The sequence below is a fragment of the Bactrocera latifrons genome, unplaced genomic scaffold, assembly GCF_001853355.1.
Source record: "Bactrocera latifrons isolate USDA-ARS-PBARC rearing strain unplaced genomic scaffold, ASM185335v1 scaffold_105, whole genome shotgun sequence".
Lineage (NCBI taxonomy): Eukaryota > Metazoa > Arthropoda > Insecta > Diptera > Tephritidae > Bactrocera > Bactrocera latifrons.
The window spans coordinates 221,283-230,540 of NW_017534464.1; positions in this window are offsets into that span (position 1 = coordinate 221,283).

The following is a 9,258-nucleotide window of genomic DNA, read 5'->3' on the forward strand; positions in this document are numbered from 1 at the left end:
GTTCTTAAATCTCCCGTTATGCACAGYGCAGCGAGCGTTTGAACTTCTTCCATTGKCTTCCRGTAGTTGGATTTACGTACACCTGTCCACTATACTACTGCACAGAATTGATCTTATATTAGCTGTGTAGTACCAGTACATAGAAAGGGTTATGCCGAGCATCTGCCTACATCAGTTTGCTGTCCAAGACTACTCTAAGGTACTTGTCCCATTTATTGAAGAGTTTATCTATAGAGGAATTTTGTGCTTTCTTTTGAACTAAAGCCGATCAGTTTTCTCCGGGTTTGAACCCAGATCCGCTTGTGATGACCAATACTGAACTGTACTCGTATTGAAAGTGTTGTCCGTAATTSTGTTAATGGTCTKTAGACACCTACCCGTTATTARGATGGCAATGTCGTCCGCATGTGAGATTATCTTAGATACCTTGCCTGTCAAGTTGCTTAGCAGTTTACTCCCTACTAATGTCCATAGAAGCAGAGATAGCRCTCCACCTAGTGTAGTAACTCTATTGACTTCCTTRGTCATTTTAGCGTCRTTTCATTCTGTTCTTATGGTTTTAGAGGTCAAAAGTCCGCTGACCCAACGTTGTACAGCAGGATCAACACCTATTGACTGTATACCATTCAGAATAGATTTTATTGAGACGTTTTTGAACGATCCAGAAATGTCCAGAAATACYCCAATAGCGTACTATTTGTATTTGTATTGTATTCAAGAGACCTTTCGAGGCACTTATAGTTCCACATATAAAATAAAATCCCTTATTATATCATGTATTATATATACTTTATATCAGAGTTGTTATTAACCAGCTGTGTATTGCTGAGAATATGTATGTATATTCGCTTTTTTTTTCCATTTGTGCAGAACACCATATGCTCGCGTCTACATTTGCTCCCGCAAGAGCGTGAACATAGTTTTCCTGCTACTTGAGTTTGCATAAAAGGTAGAAATAAATGCGAGCTATCAAGTGGTTCATCATTATGCACGGCAAAGTTACTTTCCAATTGCGCTGACTGATGCGTTGACTGCGATTTATTTTTAGATAGCAATGTAACGAGGTTCCAAAGCGCAGGTGAGCGTTAAAATTTGSTGCTGTCATGGCAAGTTGCTTATCAGACAGCCAAGCAGCTACAGGTTTTTCGGGTTCGTTGATAACATGTTTCTGTTCTATTTTTAGTTTTTACGCAGGTGGTTATTGGGGTGTTTAGGTTTTTGTGTGTGTATGTTAGGTTGTCAAATAGGYGGAAGGGAGCCTTTTTGTCTTCTGAATTTCGCGACTATGTATAAAGCGCTATAGAGTTCGTATCTGGCAATACCATACAGCKTTGAAAGGTCTTGATACAACCTACAAAACGACGCTATGCATGATTAGTTTGCATATTGCGTTCAACASTTATAGGCGTGTAAATATGGAGTTTACTAAAGCCGAAATTCGCGCTATTTTAAAATTTTCCTTCGTTAAAGGCAAATCCGCAAATCCGCTAAAAATGTTTCGTGAGATTGTTGGTATTATGGGGAATGGTACTTTAACACTTCGAACTGCGGAGGAATGATTTCGAYGATTCAAAGTGGTTGAAAACGACACCATGGATAAGCTAGACGGCGGAAGACCTGTAAGGACGAATACCAATCAAATCATGGAAACATTGAGTTAGACCGGCATGTGTCATCTCTTGACATCGCCCAAAAGATGGAAGTTAGTCACCAAACCATTTTTAACCATCTGCAGAAGGCTGGATAAGCAAAAACCCGCAAAGAAAACCTTCTGGACCAAATCAACGCCTGCAATATGCTGCTGAAACGGAACGAACTCGACCCATTTTTGAAGCGGATAGTGACTGGCGATCAAAAATGGATCACATACGGCAATATCAAGTGAAAAYGGTCGTAATCGAAGGCCGGTGAATCGTCCCAAACAGTGGCCAAGCCGGGACTGATGGCCAAGAAGTTTTCGCTGCCTGTTTGGTGGGAAKGGAAGGGAATCATCCACTATTAGCTGCTAGCATATAGCCAGAYGCTTAACTTTACCATCTACTGCGAACAACTGGACCGCTTGAAGTAGGCCGATCGACCAGAAGCGTCCAGAATTGGACCACCAGGACAACGTCAGACCACACACTTCGTTGATGACTCGTTAGAAGCTATGGGAACTCAGATGGCAGGTTTTATCGCAACTGCCATATAGCGCGGACATAGCGCTAAGTGATTACTACCTGTTCCTGTCCACGTACTGGTGGAAAGTTGTACTCAAAAGAGAATTGTGGAAAGTGGCTGTCCGAGTTCTTCGCAAATAAGGATTAGGGCTTCTACGAGGGGGGTATTATGAAGTTGCCGTTTAGATGGAAACAGATATTTGAACGAACTAAATCCGATCATTGTAACTTTTTATAAYATTGTAAGTTTTTATAAAGTATTGWCTAAAGAACATAAAAGCGGAAGGGAGATATTTGACAACYTAATATGTATGAAAAGTTGATGATCATAGGAAATAGCAATTTTATTTTGACGAGCTTCTACTTTCTTTAAGTATAAGCGAATTTGAAAGTTTACATGGAGATATTTCAGTTAAATWAACTTTTTTTTCTCTCTCTCTCTTATTTCTTTGTGAACTTTGAAATTGAAAAAAAAAAACTGCTGAAAGGTATTTCTATGCCACTTAAGCACCTTCTTCCTTAAACCATACAATATTTATTGCATTGCATTTACTTTATCTAAGCTATGCTCTAATGTGCTCCTTGAAATTTACATACATACGTATACATGTGCGTGCAAAAGTGTAAATCCTTATATTTTCTCCCATTCGCTTTATTGCCATTTGCATACTCCACAAATAGGGGTATCTACACCTAATGATTGCCTCATGATCTCTGTRCCTTGAAAAAGGTAAAACTATAAGAGTTGTTATTGTTGTTTTTGTATACACCAAATCTGTGCAGCAGCAAATATGCAGCAATTTCAATTGGTGGCATATCAAAAGAAGTGTCTTGAATGGCTTAGCGTAGCCATTTGATTTTATTTGTATTTATTTCGGGTTTCTAAGGGTTAGGTGAGCTTTACGGTGGGCTCACCGAGTGGCTTGTTGGGGTTTTTAAAGGTAGCATGTTTGTGAATGAAGGAAAATTGAGAAGGAAAGAAAGCAAGTTGTTTGTGGAATGCGCATACATAGCTTGTAATATAAATAGTGAAAGGAAAAATAAAKAAAATGAGGAGCTTAAAGCAGTTTTATTTTTCTTTAAGCTTTTTGAAAGATCTGGTAGTACTGAAATCTCATTAAAAATATATTTATAACTTACAAACTCTCAGATGGCCCATCCGTTGAGTAAAATTTTCGATGAGTCGGTCGAGCATTCCGATTGCTAACTGAAGAATGATCGCCGTAATGTTTTGCTCCAAGATCCGAATCGAAGTGGGATTGTCCGCGTAGGCTTTAGTCTTTACATATCCCCGTAGGAAAAGTCTAACCGTGTGATGTCACATGATCTTGCTGACAATTCGACCGGCTTAAATCATGAAATTATCTGTTAACCAAAGTGTTCTCTCAATAAATCCATTGATGGATGCCATGTTTGGGAAGTGGCGCTCTCTGGCTCAAACCAAATGTCGTTATGTTCTCACCTACATCATTTTTTGTAGAAATATGAACCTACGATTCCATCGGCGAACAAACCACACCAACCCGTTGTTTTTCTTACTTTTCAGGTTCCCCTTYATCCCAAACGCCTAAATTTCGCTTGTTTACGTRCCCAYTGAGCTCGAAATAGGGSTCATCGCTGAACATAATTTGGCTCGAAAACSTCGAAGTTTCAAGAGCACATAAAGCGAAGCGRTGTCGYTTGRGAACCAAAAGTTTTCTTCATAAAATTGATTGTTTCGTTCATCAGCCGATTCAGGCACGAAAAAGGCATTGATTGTGGCGTTCCCTTTAAGATTACGTTCGGCTTCATTTTTGAAAMGCTTATAGATTATCCACCACTCCAAGTGCGAAAAGTACGTTTATTAAAGAACAACGGTCCCCAAAATACTCTTGTAAAAGTTAGGATCAGTGGCCATCTCGTATTGGGTCCATTCTGCGAACTTGCGATGCSCTTAATTGTCTTTCGGCTTAAAATTTTCGGCGTGTCGAAATGAGGATTGGTACAGYTCTAATTAACGCGCGAGGGTGGATGAAGTCATTCCCCATTTCAGGAAAATTCCCCAAATTTGTTGCAAWTCTTGATTATCGAATTCAAAAGAAACACCTGAGCCAATACAAGCATGCCAACGATATTCAAAATTTCCATACACTTGTTGTAAGTCCTCGGCTTGAATGCCTTTGATGTTATTTATATGAATTTTATTTTCTTTATTTCCAAAAGCTATTAATTGATGAAGGCCAAAACGGTACTTGGCAAACTTTCTTCTGTCTCCATCAAACAAACGATTACTTTATGAGCTGATTTATCTAAACAAAAGCATATCAAATTCTCACAGTCCAGCTTGAATCTCTCAYAAATTTCCACATTAAGCATAAATTTCTTTCCCGACTCTTTAAGCTTAGTGTATCTGATCACTTTATTTGCACCGCTTTSGTTTGCAAATTTATGGTTCCGCACAAAGGACTTAATTAAGAGACCCGAAAGTTTACTTTCACTGCAGAACGCCCAATCAGCCAGCGTTCTGTCAACGGACCGATTAACCCGACGATTATTTGTAAACGAGTAATTGCCATTCACTGAATCAAATAAATAAAATAGTTTTAACATAAGCGGAGGGCAGTGAGCGGGTGTGTATTTGCTTACTTAAATATAGTACCGGTCATCTAAGAATAACTCAATTTCTGTATATTGTGCAACAGCTGTGTCAATGTGATTTATAGCAAAGCACATRCATCAAGCACCGCTCTGCGCATCTCACAAAACATTCCCACCACCCACACCACTTTATCTTCTAATACACGCCTTGACATTGTACACAAATTGTGCTTTTGTTTTTGTTCGACACCCAGAGCCATATTTGGAACCTGCCACTTCGTTAGGCACACAACTGTTTGTATGTCTGTATGTATGTGTTGTACAAGCTATGCTCGCTCGTAAATTTCCACTTGACTATTTATAACAAATTTTTATTTAATTTTATGCCCAATTAAGTGTAAATAAATGCTTTGATGTCCAAAACAGGTGGCACGGGTATTAAATGGTATTTTGTGTGCGCCAAGCGAACAGTTATGGACCCGAATCGATTCAGGTTTATTCAAATGGGTCTATTTTAAAAGGTGTACACCTTTTTCAAACACACGCATACATGCATATATACACATATATTTGTCAGTTTTGTTATTTTTTGTGCGAGTTCATTATTCCGAAGTTGTGTGAGTATTGAATAGACCGAAAACGACGCAAATACCCAGTTCATATTTCTAATGAGAACAGTGATTTCTGGTGGAAAAGGTTGTAAAAGGATATTTAGAAATTTACCATTTCCTTACGTAAATYGGTAGTATCAGTGTAGACTTATGTAAACAAATACAAGTGTACAGAGTTTAGTATTATCATTTATTATTGGAAATCACAGACGATATTCAATAGCCACGAGTAAATAATTAATTTTTTTTTTTACTTTTGTAAAAGTAACACCCGCAGCTTGACTTCATGTTTTTATTACTTGAAGGAGCTGAATTATTGATTTCCAAAAAATTATATTTAATTAAAAATATACATCTTTTTTCAAAAATTCCCACTAAATGAGATATCTATGTATGAAGTACTCTGGCTCAAACTGAGTGAGTGACAGGCGTGAATTCTGCTATGAACAAAAAATAGTAAGACTTTGTGCATAATTTTAAAATTCTTAATTTTCTTGGCCCCAATACACTTATGATAACATTTTTTTCCAATTCTCAAAGCCGGAAATGCGCGTAGTGTTTCATGTCCAATGTCTTCAATCGACACAACGACATCCCCGGAGTGGTCGTTTGAGTTTGCTGAATAGCCAGAAGTCACACGSAGCTAAACTAGGCAAATACGATGGTTGCGGCACGGTATTGGTTAAAAATTTGTCAAAAAATGCACGAAAATTTAATGCAGTACACGAAGGTGCATTATTTTGGTGCAGAAACCAAAAATTGTTGACCCACAACTTCGGTCTCTTTTTACGAATAGCTTCWTGMAAACGACACAAAMCCTCAAATGGTGTATTTAGTTGACAGTTTAGCCGGTCGGGAGGAATTCGCATTGCACCACATCTCTATAATCGAAGAAAACTGTTAAGATAGCTTTGATTTCTAACCTGCTTTGATGTGGTTTTTCGGCTTGGCTCAACTTTGTCACGATTTTCGGCTGTTTGGTTATCTGTTTTGGGGTCGTATTATATACCCAAGACATCCTGTTAGTCAGAAAGCATTGTTTCACAGACATCAAGGTGACGCTATAAATAATCTTTGAAAATGGTTTTCACTGGTCTTTCCGATATTCTAAAATCTCTTACCATTAATTGTCGATTCTCAAGCATAAATACTTTTATTTTATTGACGTGTTGCTCATCAGTTGATGTTGATGGTCGTCTTGAAAGGTGTTCATCATTAACTCGTTCCCGAACCTCTTTGAAAAATGTGTAACAATCAAAAACACTTGCTCACAGCAAACAACTAAGAAGGAACACTTTTACAAACAATCTGAACATTTTGGAACCATAAATTTGATTCGSCGCACAAAATTTAATGGAACTTTTTTTGAAAGTAATTTTACTAATCGTAAAAATTACCGTATGCATTTTATGAACTCCAGAAAGACAATCATACACTAAACACTGATGATTATTTCGATGTGAWWTTTGGCACAGAAGTCTTACTATTTTTTACTCATAATAGTAAGTGCTCAACCAGCACACCTGAGAGTCAGATGATGTAATCGATCTATTCCTCGTCTGATGATTTCGGAATAAGAGTTCTATGCCGGGCAAACTTAACAGTTATTCAGTTTTCTATGCTTAGACAATAATATTGGGGTTTTACTTGGCCTTTTATGAGGCGATTAAGATATGCCTTAACGACATCATAGTTAAAACAGACAGTAGTTTTAGAAATTGGACTTGCATTACTTGACGTCTAAAAATATTAATCAACGGTTACCACTGATTTCGTAAATTTCAAAAGWTTCCATAGGCACCCCTGACTCTGATCGATGACTAGGTATTCTCCAAGCACCGTGGCAGAAGTATCCGAAGCATCGCAGATAATGTTCTATCGACCGTATTTTGTGAAAGATTAAAGCTTGCCGCCAAAAAACTGATTGGACCTTATTAGAGTGGCTTTAAACCTGGCAAATCAACAACCGACCAGATATTCACTATGCGCAAATCTTGGAAAAGGCTGTGAAAAGAGAATCGACACACACCACCTCTTCGTCGATTTCATAGCTTCTTTCGACAGCAAGGAAGCAAAGTAAATGGGTCTGGCAGTGCACGAGGCCAAGACGAAATATCTCCTGTCATCAAACAAACAGTCGTCGCACTCGCGACTTGGCTCTCACCTCTGGTTTTCAAAAAGAATTAAAACGAATRTATTGTAATGTTATGGCCAAGAATTTATAATAGTTTTCAACTATTGGATGACGTACGACAGCAAAAGCCTTCCGAATACTTTCTTACGATGCGTTAATCGTCTGTTGCTTATTTGCATAGGCAAACGGCTTCGCTTGTACTTAACACCACAAAAAACATTAAAGCGAGATATTATGCTCTGTCTTATAGCAATCAGAGGTCGTTCACCTCAACATTCTCCAATTTAGTTTCGGAAATATCATTAATCATGGCTATGTRGCATTCTCTCTTGACTGACACATTAAAATCGGCATTATTTTGAAAAAAAAAAACTCAAATATTAACTTTTTCATATATAACGGCATCTCAGTAATGACTTTGGGATTTATAATTATTCAAAATGCGTCAAGTTTGTTTATTAATGGCTATATGAAGAGAAAATTGAACTTCATTGCTGAACAAAAAAAATTTCTTGTTAGTTTGGAAATAGTTTCATAATGAACAAAGCCATTATGAAATTTCAAACCAAACAGAGTATACTATAAATCAAGTAACAGTTGTCAAAAAGACCAACATCGAGAAAGTATTGTTTAATTGAAAACCAGACGTCTTAAAAAAACTCGTTAGTTTTCATTGTTATTAATGTATAAATTCTTCAGAGCATTCAAATATGTSMAAATTATGGCTTTGCGATTTCGAAMAACCTWAAAAGCCGCTAAAGTACTAGTACAATTAGTGAAGCTATTAATGACTTCGTAAATAAAATTTTAATCAGTGATTTTAGCCACTGGTTGAATAGTGATATGTATGATAGATATGTATCAGGTACATGAATTTCAATAAGATAGCTGTGAACTAAACACATATATTATATATTGGTCAGTTGAAAAGTCTTTTCGTATTTCTAATCAAACTTCTACTTATTTTTTATATTTATAAGGAACTTWAATAAACCCAATATGTACCATTTTGGCCAACCACTTTTGCATTTTTCCGCTAGACACATTATTCCATCAGCGTAAAACTTTTCTGGTTTCTCGGCGAAAAACTGTGASAAGTAATTYKCACAGGCTTCGCTTGAAGCCAATTTTASTCCACTAAGGGAGTTYTGCATTGATCAAAACTAATGGTAGTCCGAAGGTGCAAAGTCAGGGCTATATAGTGGRTGCATCAGAACTTCCCAACCAAGCTATCCCAGTTCTTGCAGAGTCATCAAAGATGAATGTGGTCTAGYGTTGTCCTGATGGAAGACGAATCTCTTTCTGTTGATCAGTATTGGCCGWTTTTTTTCGATTGCTTGCTTCAGTCTCATTCGTTGCTGTCAGTAAAATGTGTAGTTAATCGTTCGAMMAGGCTGGAGCAGMTCATAGTCAATGATTCCTTTCCAATGCCACCAAACACTCAGCATAAYCTTTCTAGGCGTCAATCCTGGCTTTGTGATCATATATTGCCGTTAACCACGCTTAAACTATGATCTTTTTCGCACATGATTGCCGTATTTGATCCACTTTTCGTCTCCTGTTACCATTCGCTACAGAAATGGTTCGACTTCATTTCGTTTCAGCAAAGAATCCTAGATGTTAATTCGGTCCATTAAAGTTCTCTCAGATAATTCATGGGATAACCAAACATCGATTTTGTTTTGTAGCCAATGTATCATCAAAAGATTCGAGCATCAGAATGACCAGAATTAATTTAATACCACTGTTTATATATGTGTACATATGTGAAAATCTG